This window comes from Gastrolobium bilobum, unplaced genomic scaffold (assembly GCF_033153095.1).
Source record: "Gastrolobium bilobum isolate Gb01-03AN ecotype WA unplaced genomic scaffold, APGP_CSIRO_Gbil_v1 utg17041, whole genome shotgun sequence".
NCBI classification, from domain to species: Eukaryota; Viridiplantae; Streptophyta; class Magnoliopsida; order Fabales; family Fabaceae; genus Gastrolobium; species Gastrolobium bilobum.
The window spans coordinates 242295-251205 of record NW_026896744.1 but is presented as its reverse complement, the minus strand read 5'-3'; positions in this window follow the sequence as shown (position 1 = coordinate 251205).

Below are 8911 nucleotides of genomic sequence, written 5' to 3'. Positions count from 1 at the left end.
CATGGGTCACCGTCGTGAATCCATGTCCTACCCTTGCCTGCTTCGACTAGTAATATTAATCAAAGTACTCAGATTCATACAACAATGGCAAACACCACAGTTCTGCATAAGGTGGCGATGGAAGGGGAGGCTTTTGGTTCTTGGATGCTTGTCCAGCGTAACCAGCGAGGAAGAAAGAAGGTCGTGAATTCAGCTATGGATGCTGCAATCAAGGAGAAGGCTCATGAAGTGCATTCAATTCCGAGCAAAAAATCCGCACCTGGTGTAATTGCCAATAATGGGAAAAACTGTTGTTGTCATGCAAGTTAATGCCAACTTAGGAGGAGTGAATACAGGTGCTGTTACAAGGGAGATTTTATATAAAAAAACGGTCCCTAATTATGGCCAGCCAATTGGCTCACGTTTCACAATCATTGCTGACGTTAACAAAGTTTCAAAAGATGATAACGTTGCAAGGATGTCTAATCATCAGGATTTTAATGCAATTAATTTGCAGAAATCAAGCAACATTCCTGATTTGAATCAGTTAATCATCATGGATACGTCAGCGCAAAATATTCCTCAGCCAGCTAAGCATATGGGTGATCTAATTAATAATCTGACTAAGCCTTCGATTGGGGCCCAGGAAAAAAAGAACCAAGAAGATAAACTCCTGCAGAATGTGAGCGTTAAAGTTTCTAGAAAAAAATAAACAACAGATACCGAAGAAGACTGGGGCGGTGAAGGAATCTTTTGTTCTAAAGAAAAAACAAATGGGTCTTGCAGTATCTTCTAAGTCTTTCAAGTTTCCCTCTAAACCTCAATCTTTATCGAGGGAATCTAAGGAGAGAATTTTTTTGAGTTTGAATAAAGGTGATACAAACATGTTTCTCAATGATATAGCTCGTAACGTGAATCCTTCTCCAAGCTCAAATCTGGCTCTTAGTTCCATATCCGGGAAACAGGAGAATGGTCAACTTCTTGAGAGGGGCCAGCAAAATGGGAAAATCTTAATACCGGACGAAGAGTTTAAGGAGACTAATGAACCCCCTGATGCTTTGGTTAAATCGGTGTAGGCAATTAGGCTCACAACAATTTGGTGAATTCGGATGGTGCTTCCATTTCGAGAGATTTAAGTGTGCAAACTGTTCCTCAATGATTGGTGGTCATACCATTCTTTCTTCTTCTCTGTATTTGTTTTTTATGAATATTGTTTCATGGAATTGTAGAGGGGATGGAAAAAAGGGCTTTTCCCCCCTAATAAAAGAGCTCACAAGAAGATATCGTATTTGTATTTTAGTGCTTTTGGAAACCCGTATTGGTGGACTGCGTGCAAAGCAGGTGGCTAAAAGCCTAGGGTTCTCAAATTTTTTTATTTCTGACCCAATTGGTTTTTCAGGAGGCATATGGATTCTTTGGAATTCATCAGAAGTGAATATCCAAGTTCTGCATACTGATCATCAGTTTATTCATTCAAAGATAAGCTGGCTTAATTATCATAAGCAGGAATTTTTCACCTTTGTTTATGCTAGTCCTCGGCGTCAAGAGCGTCATGCTCTATGGGATGCTTTGGAGAATATTCAGCCGCAAAATAATAATGAATGGTGCATTATGGGTGATTTTAATACTTACATTCACTCGGAGAAGAGGGGAAGTTCAATTCACAATTGGAGGAGCATGCAGGATTTTCAAGATTGTCTTATGTCTTGTCATCTTAGTGATCTGGGACACCAAGGTCCGAGTTTTACTTGGAGAAGAGGTAATCTTTTGGAGAGACTTGATCGTGCTTGTGTAAATCAAAGCTGGGCAGAGTTATCTCTCACCTTCCTTTTTATAACTCTGATCATCGTCCAATCCTTCTTTGGGATGGACAACCAAATTTTAGTAATGGAGGGGCTCGTCCTTTTCGTTTTCTAGCGACTTGGTTGACTCATAATTCTTTCTCTGATCTAGTGAAGAGGTGCTGGGCAGGTGGTCACAATTGGAAAGCATCTAGTGAAAACTTTCGAGAGAAAGCCACATCCTGGCATAAGGATTGTTACAAGAGGAAAAGAAGTTAAAAAATAATCTTCATTCTCGCCTCCGTGGAATTGATTATAGTTTAAGTCAACATCCTTGTCATTCTCTGGAGAGGCTGCAGAAAGAGATCTGGCAACAGTTGAATACTATTTATCTTAGAGAATAGATTACATGGTACCAAAGATCTAGAACTGACTGGATTTGGTTTGGTGACCGTAATACTAAATTCTTCCATTCAGCAACAGTTGCCAGGCGTAGGAGGAATAGGATTGATGCCCTTCAAAATGATGTCGGGGATTGGATTGCTGACTCATCTCTTCTCATGAGTATGGCAGTGGAATACTATGATAATTTATATAAGGAAGATATTCCTCTCCGGCCTAATTTTCCCATTAGGAACAAATTCCCAGAAATGGAAAGGAGAGTTATGATGGCTCTTGAGAGCTGCCCTAGTAGTCAAGAGATTAAAGGAGTAGTGTTCTCAATGGGGCCTTTTAAAGCGCCTGGTGTTGATGGTCTTCATAGCATATTTTTTCAAAGCCAATGGGATGTCTGTAATTTCATAAAAGGAGTCTTCAATGATCCTAGTCGTATAGAATAAGTGAATCAGACTCTTCTTTGCTTGATTCCTAAACTTGAGAATCCTCATACTTTCAAGGATTTTCGTCCGATTAGCTTGTGTAATGTTATATATAAAACGGTAACAAAAATTGTTGCTAACCGTTTAAAATTGCAGATGGACAAGCCGGTGATGCCTAATCAGTGCAGTTTTATCAGAGGTAGACAAGGTACAGATAATGTCATAATTGCTCAAGAGCTAATCCATTCAATGAGGAAAAAGAGAGGATCTAAAGGTTGGATGGCGATCAAGGTTGATCTTGAGAAAACGTACGATAGGATCAGTTGGAATTTCCTTCAAGATACCCTATATGATGTAGGGCTTCCTGAAAATTTGATAAGACTAATTATGTGGTGTGTTTCATCTTGCACTATGAATGTTCTTTGGAATGGGGCTTGTACTAAAGAATTTCGGCCAACTAGAGGCTTAAGACAAGGAGATCCTCTTTCTCCTTATCTTTTTGTCCTCTGCATGGAAAGACTAGCCCATCTCATTTCTCAAGCAGTGGATCAAAGGAGGTGGAAGCCAGTGAGGATTAAAAGGGGAGCTCCACAAATTTCCCACTTATTTTTTGCTGACGATCTTCTTTTGTTTGCAGAAGCTTCTCAGGAGCAAGTGTTAATAATTCAACAGGCCTTACATATATTTTGTGATTCATCTGGTCAAAGAGTCAATCATAGTAAGACTAGAGTTTTCTTTTCTCAGAATGTGGGTCATACTCAAGCAAACCATCGAAGTGGGCTTCTTGGTTTTTCTTTGACTGCGGATCTTGGAAGATACTTGGGAATTCTTTTGCATCATAAGCGAGTGGGTCGGTCATCTTTCTCTTATGTTTTGGATCGAATGAATTCTAGAATTGCTGCTTGGAATCATGCCAGTCTATCTCTAGCAGTCGTGTTACATTATCTAAAGCAGTGTTATTACCAATCCCATCATATCCAATGCAGGTTTGTTCATTACCGCAAGTCACCTGTGAAGAGATTGATAGGAAGATTCGAAATTTTGTTTAGGGTTCATCTCCACACTCTAGACGTTGTCATCTTGTGGCCGGGAAGCAAATCTGCATGGATAAAAAAAATGGAGGCCTTGGATTGCAGAGTATGAGGGAAATGAACTCAGCATTTATCATGAAGGTTGGGTTCAACCTTGTAGCTCATCCAGATGCCTTGTGGTCAAAGTTCTTACGTGCTAAGTACAATGTGGAGGTAGGCATGACGCCAATTATTCATGCTCCAAACAGCAGCTCCCAGCTTTAGAAGGGAATTACGCGTCATTGGGATATTATAATGGATCATAGTCGGGTGCAGTTAGGCAATGGTCAGTCCACTATGTTCTGGCTTGATAGTTGGCTGCCCGATTGTGGTCCTTTGATCTCATATGCAGGTTCTCAGTTTTCTGTTAGTGATACTCTTCAGAAGGTGGTGGACTACGTGGATGAATTGGGGCAATGGAAATGGAATTCTCTTCGACAATTGCTTCCAGATTCTGTGTTGCATCGATTTATGAATTTTCTTCCTCCTTCTAGTCAAGATGGCCAGGATCATTTAATTTGGAATGGAATGACAGATGGCAAGTTTACTGTTAAGTCAGCCTATGCAATATTAGTCATCAATGATACTACAATCCAACAGTTTCCTTGGGAAAGTGTTTGGAGATGGCAGGGGCCGGAAAGAATTCGCTTTTTTCTTTGGTTAATGGCAGGGGAGAAGCTGATGACTAATGTTTATAGACTCCGCCGTCATATGGCTCTTTCAGATCTGTGTCCTAGATGTAATCAGTTCAATGAAACTATCCTTCATACTATTCGCAATTGTCCACAATCAAAGGAAGTATGGTGCATGATAATGCCTCATATAAATCAGCGTGAATTTTTCAACCTCAACCTGCACAATTGGATCATTTCTAATTTAGACAGATCAAAGGATTGGGGGATGGGGTTGGACTGGCCTCTTTTATTTGGAATCTTAGCCTGGAAAATTTGGAAATGTAGGAATTCTTGGGTTTTTGAAGGTGATCGCCAGAATGCTTATTCACTTGTTCGTTCAGCACTTGGTTTCAGAGATAGTGTCGCTCTTGCAGCTAACCCTGTTTTTGGAGTGGGCAATCAACCAAGGAATCGAATAGAAAGATTGGTTGCTTGGTGTTGTCCTCTTGTGGATTGGGTTAAGCTTAATGATGATGGTGCATGTGATGCTAATGGTACTAGGACTGGGTGTGGAGGAGTTTTTCGCGATGCCTCAGGAACTTGGATCGTCGGATTCTGTAAAAATTTAGGCTCAGGTACAGTTTTGCATGCTGAGTTATGGGCTTGCTTGGTTGGTTTGGAGCTAGCTTGGGATAAAGGTTTTAGGAAAGTTTGGCTCGAAGGAGATTCTCTTTCAGCTCAACAGCTCATTACAAATGGGTGCCACCATGATTACCCTGTGGCTAATTTGGTGAATCGTATTCGAAATTTGATGCAGCGAGATTGGCAGATTTATATGTCTCACATTCACCGTGAAGGAAATAGAGTAACGGACTTTCTAGCCTCTTACTCTTATGGTTTCTCTTGGGTAATTCAGGAATTTGATAGTCCACCGTCAGGTTGTATTGATAGTCTGTATGGTGACACTATAGGTGTTCACTGGTCTAGCCTTTATGCCTAGTTTCTTTTTGTTGTGTTTTTGTTTTAATTTCCTATTATTTCAAAAAATAAAAAATCCTGTAACGGAAAAGAAAAAACAAATGATAAAAACTTTAAAATTACCAAAATTTCAATCTTAATGGTCTAGTAGTCTGAATTTTTTAACGTGAGGGTTGCTATCTAGCTAAAATTGCATTTTATGAGGGCAAGGGCAACGGAAACATACCCTCGTCTTTTTAACATAGGGTTACTTTTTGCTTTACTAAAAAGTAAATAAATAAATAGTTTAATATTTTTCATATTGTAAGAGATAAATTTATCTTCTATATATATGATAAGTGTCAAAGATACTATGCTTTTAATATCAAATATAGTGAAAATAATAATTAATATAATTAAAAATATAGTGTTAATTAATAAAATATTAAAAGTTAGTAAAATGCCAACAAGTAGATAAGATCCTAATCTTTTTATTATTTCAGGTTGTTTCATACTAGGAATAACAAATTACTAACATGATGAAGATGAGAAAGCAGTTGGCACAGCGAAAATATAAAAGAACAATCAGAAAATAAAAATTTGAAAAAGATTCGGTCACGCTCGTTATCTTGCTCGCTACAACGAGCAAGTGAGCGAGAAGAAGAAAAATTCTCGCTAAGCATCAGCGAGATGGCCCAGAAATAAAAGTCCATTTTTAAGCCTTTAAATAGAACGCGAAGAAGGCCGTGAAGGGGAATTATTCAGAAGAGGATGCAGAGGAGTGGAGGAACGATCAAAGCTTCACCGTGGAGACCGAGTTTTATGTTTCTTTTATGAATTATAGTTTCTTTTCATCTATTGTTCTTGTTTTCCTAACTATGTCAGGCTAATTTTCTTTAAGTAGTTAGGGCGAGACAAAACCAATGGGTTCTTGAATGCTGTTTGCCATTCTTATAATTTATATTCATGATTTAAAGTTATGCAATCAATCTGTTTCTTATTGATTAGCTTTATTTATGAACTGATTACTCTTAGATAAACATATGAGTCGTACATGACAATAAGGATATTGGTGTATCGATTCCGATTAGTTGATTGCTGGAATTTGTATGATCTAGGGATAGACTTGTGAATTCTATAACTGAATGTTCTTGCGTTAATGCTTACTTTATGAAAAAGTTCTAAGGGATTAGGCTTTTGAGTGGAGTAAAGGATTGGATTACCAAGGGATTGAGATTTAATCGAATCTAGAAAGAACTGTTAATAACTGGATCTTGAATGTAATTATAAGAATAGGTAAACTAGTTTGGAAACCATTGGGAAGTTAAGTCTTAGCTACGTATTTTATAAAACTTAAATCTAATTTTTTAGCATTTATTAATTCTGAATTTAATTTCTTGAATATTGAAAACTAAAAATAAGTAATTTAAAATTCTGTTTTAATTTAATTAAAATATTCTCAAGAAACCATTCACGATCGATCTAACTTTAGTTAATAGATAAATTAGTGCTTGGTCATCAGTGTTCGTGGAATCGACAACTTATTCTTATCATTTTATTACTTGTACAACCGGTGCACTTGCCGAAGTCGCAACATGATAGGCACCCTCCTGATGATATCCCTGATTCCACAGATCCGGTTGCTGGTGTTGATAAAGAAGGCAACGAACGGCTGGAGCTGGACTCAAGGAACCAGCGAGAGGAAAGAAAGAGGGAGAAGAGAACACCTCAGTGGCTCAAGGGCTTTGTGATGTTGACAGGTGGAGATGTGGGAACTTGAAACGAAGACAAGTGGCTGAGCCTTGAAATGAGATGGAGCAAGTGGTTTGGTCGGTGGAAGTGTGTCTGGAAGTCCTATGGGCCAGTTATGTGATAGTGGCCAGTGGGCCGTATGTGGATAAGCCCATTACTTGCTGATCAGCAAGGAATGGTTAAATAAAACGGGCTGATGACTAATATGGGCCCATAGCTAGTTTTCCTTTGAATTACAGTATTCTGTTGTTAAATAGGGAGATGGGGACCACAAGGGGGTTATCGAAATAATCTTGTAACAAACTTTTTCCTTCTCCTTGCTTAAACCCTTTTCTGGAGTTGCCGGCGTCCTCGAATCGCCGTTGGTAATAGCAATTTCAATTCTGTTTCTTCTTCAATTAAGTTGTCTGATAGATAACTCTATCATTTGGTGCTCTTTTCATTGAGAGTTGAACTCAAGCAATATGGCGGAAAGAACTCCCTCCACAGTGAAAACAAATTTGATGGAAGAATGTGTTGCCAAGCTAGCTAGACACGAAGAGCAGTTCGGTGCATTTGAGGAATTGCTACAGAGCATGAGCCTAAAATTGACATTAATGGAAGCCAAGTTGGATCAGAATCAAAAAAGTAAATCTGAGTTTAAAGGTGGAAGCAGTAGTGAATCTGGATTAAATACTTTCTTTGGAAGTAATGGTTATAAATCGGTGAAGTTCACAGTACCTAGATTTGCAGGAGGGAACCCAGAACCATGGATCCACAAGATTCAGCAATTCTATGGATTCCACAATTTGAACGATGGGGATAAGCTAACACTAACATCCTTTCAGATGGATGGGGTGGCTGAAAACTGGTTCCATTGGATGGAACGAAGCCAAAGGTTATCAACCTGGGATGCCTTTGTGGTAGCCTTGCGCTCTCGATTTGGGCCTTCCAAATATAGAGATCTCCGAGGTGAATTGGGGAGATTAACACAGAAAAACACAGTAGAAGAATATCAAAAGGAGTTTGAACAGTTGTCAAATCAAATCATAGGAATCGATGATGTTACCTTGCAGAGTTATTTTGAGAATGGGCTCAAGTCAGAAATTCATAAAGAGGTCTGGATGCATCTTCCAGAAGCATTACAGAATGCCATTGAATTGGCTAAAGTTGTGGAGGACAAGTTGAATGATAGAATTCCTGCACGGTTGGGGTACCAGAAATTTTTGCCCAACAACCAGACAGGGAGACAACAGCCAGGCTTGTTACCAACTCCAAGTCGAGGTGTGTTCAATGTTGCTGGGACATCGAAGGACACCGTGCCCATTAAAAGGCTATCAGCTGCAGAAATGATGGAGAAAAGAGAAAAGGGACTATGTTATTATTGTGATGAAAAATTCAACCGCAGCCATGTATGTAAAGGGAAGATGTTCTTAATGCTCACTCAAGAAGATGAGGAGGAAGAAAAGGATGAAGAATTGGAAGTTACAAATGAAAAAATTGGGGGTGGAGAAGACATACCTGGTATTAGTCTCCATGCTATGGATGAGCAGTATTCTTCTAGCACCCTGCGCTTGAAAGGGGTCATCAACAAGAATCCGGTTCAAGTCTTGGTCGATGGAGGCTCCACCCATAATTTTGTGCAGGAGAGAATAGTCAAATTTCTTGGTTTGGAGGTAAAGCCCATTGGGCAATTTACGGTGCTAGTGGGAAACGGTGCAAGTTTGAGCTGCAAGGGAGTTTGTCAACAAATAGGCTTGGAATTACAAGGGCATAAGTTCATCACCGACCTGTTTGTACTTCCTATTCAGGGGGCCGAAGTTGTGGTAGGGGTACAGTGGTTGTCTGAATTTGGGGATATCACCACTAATTATAAACAATTGGTCTTGAAATTTGAGAGAGACAAAAACATCATCGAGCTGCAGGGGGAGACAAGATTGCAGGCCGAGCCAATTGAACTG